Here is a 6,000-nt window from a genome sequence, read left to right as displayed (position 1 = left end):
TGTCCCTGTTGAAGCTACTATAAATAGTCATCCAAAAGGTGAAGCCAGCGTTTTGAATGGAGTCGGATTTCTAAATTTCGGCTCCATCACACTCCTCGATGGTTAAAGTGCCAGAGGTGGGACAGAGGGAGAAATAACAAAGGGGGACCACTTGCTTGAAGTTTTGCTTGCTAGATTCGAGACCTCTCCCAAGCCAGGGACAAAAGATGTGGTCCCCAAAGGGGTCTGTTTTTCCTAGACGATCCAGTAAGTCGCTAAACTCAGAGAAGAGATGTTTGTCTCCCAAGCTAGAACGGAGTTACACTGTCCATTTAAAGCAAACTAAGAATAGAAACTGACACGCTATAAAAAGACATAAGCCCAGCAAGCATCTTTGCTGTTGACCTTCAATAGGCAACCCCAGCTGGGTTGGGGTTTCCCAGTGACCTGCGCGACTGCTCTTCAGTGAGGCTGCAAAGGGTTAAGCCGCTGACTTGCTTGCGGAAGAATAGGTCTGGGTGCGCCGCAGCCGCGCGTTGGAAAGCTGTCACACTCACTTCGGAGTCCTGCAGCTCTGCTTGTCACCAGTGAGTAATGATCACACATCGATCAGAGCGCTCAGCCTTGTTGGGCTGGAAGCGCTGGCGGGAGGGGGAAGAACATAAAAAATAAAACGGGCGTTTTGACCACTTCAGCCGTGAGCTCGTCAGTGCCAGCCAGTGGGGTGTCAGGGTTCAGTGACCGGCTGGACAGCAGCTCCGGAACCGCCTTTCCTTCCCCTCTTTCCTTGAGAGGAAGCTGGGGTGATGGTGACCATCGCTAGCTATAGAAAAAAAGGAGACCTTGGTGGTGATCCTTAAAACAATACCATGCAGGAGTCCCTCTCTTGCAAGCTTCTCTCCTTTCAACCTTCCTGACCCAGTGGGTTTGGGTGAGATCCTCCGCTGCAGCAGGTAACAGCTGGGTCAGTTGCATCTTTCCTTCTGGGATGGGATGAGCTAGAATTGACGACCGTGTTGGTCTATACACCTCTCTCTCTCTCTCTCTCTTTTTGACCTTAACTTGGGATGGGGGAGCCAGACACATAACTCTATGGGCACTCTCTTTGCCTACAGGTCAGAGCAGCAAGCTCCAACATTGCTACGCAAAGCAGATCTCACCAAGTCAGGCGGGGGGGCTGGAACAATTTGTATAGTGGGGGTGGCTGAGAGCCATTGAACCAAACTGCAAACCCTGTATAGAATGGAAACCGCTTCCAGCCAGGGGTGCTGCAGCACCCCTAGTTCTAGCACCACCTATAGTCAGGCATTTGTGAGAGGGGCTCTATCATGGGGGGGGGGGAGATAGTGCAGCAAACCTCCCTTGCAATCAACCCCATTGAGAGCTTTTTTGTAAAGTCTATTTGTAGGGGTTGACAAGGAGAAAATGTCTCTCACCTTGTACCAGTCATTCAGCTTCAGTAAAACTAACTTTAAAATAATTACCTTTAACCCCCCTCAACAGGGCTCCTGGCCCTTTAAAAAAAGACTCCGAATCGAGCTTTGAAAGACTCCGTTCATTCTCTGGAATGTTTAGGTCCGATTTTAACCCCTTAGGGCTGGCGCTACTTTCATTCCTCGGGGCCAGCATGAAGCTGCACGCAGAGTAGGTTTGATGGCAGCAGCCCTTCTCTTCATTGGTGATTATTTCCACCCTGCCTTGAACGGTGCCAGCTCTGCGCTTCAGCTTTCGCTGGTTTGCACAGTACTCCTGTCTGAGCCTGGGCGAACTCGCGGCACAAGCGCCTTAGCCAGGCTTTGCGAACAGAATCCTATTGATCCCTGTGGGACTCTGGAGAAGACACCTGCCACCCCTGTGCTGCAAAGGTAATAAAGCCGCTAGGTGTTTGCCATCCTGCAGACAACTCCTGTCACCCCCGACCCCCGAGTCCTTACAGAAGGGCCGGATATTCTAGTGTGTCCGTCCCGCCCCCCCCCCAACACACACACACACACACACACACTCCCCGGTCGCGGCACTGCACCAGTGTAGATACATGTCTCATCTGGAAGCAAGATCAAGGTCAGGGGTGGTGGCGGTAACAGGCGGCCTCTGCTGTAAGCTCCGGACTGGGCAGTGCAGTGAGCAGCAAGCTTTGATGTTGCATCCGCTGAGGGAAGTTCCTGGCAAGATGGCCCCGGCAGGCTGCCCTTCGCCCCTGATTTGCCCCCTTGGCATTCTTTCGGCGCACTCCTGCAATACACCTTGTCTGGGGTGCGGGCTATTTCAGTGCGCTATAATTGTGGTCTTTCTTTAGCCACCTTTAAGGGCACTGCACTGTGGGAAAAGGTTGGCGCGTGGAAGGGAAAGTCAAAGTGGTGATCGTGCTGGTGGTGGTGGCGGTTGTGTGGAGGGGGTTTATAAAGGAGAGAGGGGCACAGAGTAATGCGGACAAGTCCATTCTCTAAAACACTGGCCATCTCTATTGCATCGAATAGAGCATCCCATATCAAGCGGCCTCGGGATGAGGTATGCCTTTGGAAAAGGGGGGAAGAATTTAAACCCCAAATGAATTTAGAATAAGATTTAGAAACCGATGTCAGATGGCTCCACTTTTAAACTACAGATGAATAGACACTGCAAGTTCATCATGCAGCCAAAAGCAATGAATAAATACACCCCGAGACACTTCCATTGCCTTTCCTGGCTAATAGACACATGGAACTGATCGAATTCACCTATTCCCCCCTCCCTATTTTCCTCTCTCCCCACCACTATAATAACTTAAAACACAGTCCGTTTCCTGCACTTTCCAGGTAGCCATGCCCCCCCGCCCAGGAAAGTCTATATTGTAACTTGCTCTTCAAGATTAAATAACACAGCGTTTATCGGGACTTGTTAGAACATGGCAGGCACTTACTACAGAACTAGGGAGGGTTTTTTTTTCTTTTTCTTCCCCACTGAAAGAAATGCAGACAATCCGGAAAATGTGCAAAAAACAAAACAAACAAACAAAAACCCCTAAAAGGGGTTCTTGGCTCCGTACAAGACATCAGGATGGGGTTTATCTGATATGTATGGCAAGGCATAGTTGGCTATAAAATACATCCTCAGATTTCTCCAGCAGTTGAAAGTCTGGCTGGCTGATCACGGCAATCAGGCAGAGTATTAAAAAAGATCTGTTTCTTTCCCCAATGATATGATGTTATTGTTTTGTTGTTATTTCCCAGATAAAAAGTTCGTAGAGAGGGGGAAAGAGAGAGAGAGAGAGAGAGAGAGAGAGAGAAATCGTCAGAGGTTGCACGCACGTGAAATAACGCCATGTTGGCGGAGAGGATTATTATAATTTGGGCACCTCTCCTTTTGGGTCACTGGCCTCGGGAGTTTCTTTTATTTAAAATAATCCCCGTTGATATGATCCCACAGCCCTCAGCCAGGAGAAAGGAACAGTTGCAAATCACACGGTGGCCTTATTCCTAACGGGGGAGGGGGGGTGCATTCATTATGCAAGAATAGCGCTATGTTGCCAGTGTTACCTTCTTTGGCACAGCTGTTTGGCGAGAGGAGAGCCCCTCTTTGCAATAAAAACAACTAACCACACACATCGGCCCGGATCTAGACTGTAACGCACTTCTAGGACGCTTCGCATTGCCAGCGCCATATATAATACGTTTCGCGTAGGCACTATTCCGATGGAGCAGACGCCGGTTTCGGCAACGGGTGGGTTAAAAAAAACACCACCAGAGCCTGACTTTGCCTCTTGGAAAGCTCTAGGTTGCAGCCCAGCGCTGCCTTCCAAGCATTCTTTAAACTAGCAATGTGGGAGGGACTCCAGGAGAGGGGGAGAGAGAGATGGCTATCAACTGAATTCATTACTGTAAACATCTCCCTGGGGTGTCAGGCAGGGAGGGGGGAAGAGAGAGAGAGAAAAAAGCACGACTTACATTAGCAGGGAATAGTCAGATCTGGGGCAGCATAACGGCTAAGATCAGCCTGCAAGCCCAGCTGAACGCAAGCCCAGGACTAGGAGAGAGAAGGAGACCGACAGACACGCGACTATTCACACATATGTGTCCGGTCCCTCCTGAGACTTCACGGGGTCCTGGGTCTGTGTGGCTCCTCCTCGTGTGATCCACTCAGCGTCTCCAGCGGAGAAAACGACCAGGCTCGATCGGGTTCCTTCGGCTTCTCCCTCCCTTCCTCCCTTTATTTCTTTGGGGGCCGCGGGAGGGCAGGGAGAGAAGCGCGGAGAGAACGCGTGCTGGGGATGCCAGCGCCCTGGGCTGCGCGTTGGAGGCGGAGGTGGAGGAGAAAGGGGGAGGATGATGCCGCTGCCTCCTAAGGGAGGAAGGAGAGAGAAGGGGAACGGAGCGCTCCGGAGAGGCGGCACAGGCAAGCGCCAGCCTGCGGGGAAGCGGAGCCTGCAGGGCGGGCTCGGGCTCGGGCAGCTTTTCGCCCGCACCACATTGGATACTGCCAAAGGCGACCGGCACGGCCACCACCAAGGAGAAGCGCCGTCAGCTGCAGCAAAAGTTTTGGTGTGGGAGGCAAAAGGCGCAGAGGGGGATTATGATCGGTGCCGGAGAAGGACTCCCCGCCCTGCCAGGTACAGATGGGATTTCATTTCTCCCCTTTCCCTCCCTGCTAATTCCAGTTCCCCAGCAGTTTGCAGCTGCCTCCACCTCAATAGAAGGCGGTAAGAAGTTAATGATCCGGGATCGGGTTCTATGCTAGAAATATCACCCTCCATCGCATTAGAGACTCTGTGTGTGTGTGTGTGTGTGTGTGACAGACACACACAGAGATTTATGAATGGTATGTTACAAGTGTCAGGAGGGTTGCTCGGTTATTTTACGCCAGTTAGTGAATTTCAGTGTAAGTTTCCTGGCTTTGGTTTGTTTCAATCAGAGTGTATTTTGAATGGATCTCAAAGCTTTCACCCTCATCATCGCAAATCATTTTAATGACGATCGATTGCCCGCTACCATTTTAGCATCCATACAAAAGACAACCCTCCTCCCCGCGCACGTATGTGCACCCCAACCTCTCCATGATAGGAAAACAAGGCTCCAGCTTTCAAAGGAAACACCTAAAAGATCTGTAGAGACGAACCTCTGAGTTATAATCTAGAGGGGTGGGAATAGTGTTTGATTATTTTTGGGGGGGGGAGGGATCTTTTTGGCAAACTGGAACTTTAACAGATGAGCCAGGCTCGGAAGAGGTGGCAGATTGCTCACTGCTGACAAGCATTAAGAAATCCAAATGAACAGACAAGGGAAGAAATGGGAACTAACTGTACAAGCACCAGAATTCATCAGACCCCTATCTATAGTGACATGAACAGGGTGGGTGAATGAATGAGCGCAAGAGAGAAACAATTGCATCAAGTCTTCCAAATACACAGCAGCCTCTAATGTAAATAGTCAAATCATGATGAATTTAAAAACACACACACCCCTCTCCATCGTGTGAGGATAAAAATAAAAACAAAACACCGGCTGCAAAGTAAGGGAGAAGCTATCTACCTTCTCCTCAGAGTGGGAATCAGTCAACAGGAGCTTTTAATTAATTGTAATGGAGGAAACCTTAGGCTAACAATAAGGCTTACAATAAGCTAATAAAGTCAAAGGTACAAACCCGGGTAAATGCCTGTGCAGTGTGTGGAAGGTGCTGATTAGATTTCTTCAGATGCTGCTTTTTGGCCATGCAGAGCCCCTGCTAAACCGAAAAGAAGAGGCTGGTTGCATTTTCTGGGAAGCGGGAGAGATACTAAACCCAGGCAGAGCTCTCTCTCTCTCTCACACACACACACACATTTATTTGCTGCATCTAACTTCTCAGAGCTTGCAAACTAATAGAATCTAATAGACCTCAAGCTTGATCTAACAAGTGGAGCCAAATCCTACAGTCTTTACTCAGGGAAAACAAAAAACAAACAGAAAAAACGCCCACAAACCTCCCATGCACCTCATTCATGGCATGATGTTATTTTTACCCAAAGGCACCTTTTATTCAACCATGGGGTCAGAGAAAAGTCACTGA

The 6,000-nt window shown here is 49.7% G+C and overlaps 1 protein-coding gene across 3 annotated transcripts in view; it reads left to right on the top strand.

Moving 5' to 3' along the window:
- The first annotated feature begins 834 nt into the window (after nucleotides 1-834).
- Nucleotides 835-6,000, top strand: part of FLRT2 (fibronectin leucine rich transmembrane protein 2) — a 65,281-nt gene continuing 60,115 nt past the window's right edge. The window contains exon 1 of one of the 3 annotated variants that reach the window (XM_045016159.1): nucleotides 835-932. The gene's annotated coding sequence lies outside the window, so the exon portion shown is untranslated. Of the gene's footprint in view, nucleotides 933-1,763; nucleotides 1,845-3,710; nucleotides 4,565-6,000 lie in introns of those variants that run through there. The other 2 variants (XM_045016160.1, XM_045016158.1) reach the window with 2 other exon arrangements.

This window comes from Mauremys mutica, chromosome 4 (genome assembly GCF_020497125.1).
Source record: "Mauremys mutica isolate MM-2020 ecotype Southern chromosome 4, ASM2049712v1, whole genome shotgun sequence".
Taxonomy (NCBI): Eukaryota; Metazoa; Chordata; order Testudines; family Geoemydidae; genus Mauremys; species Mauremys mutica.
This window is presented reverse-complemented; position numbering and strand designations above follow the sequence as displayed.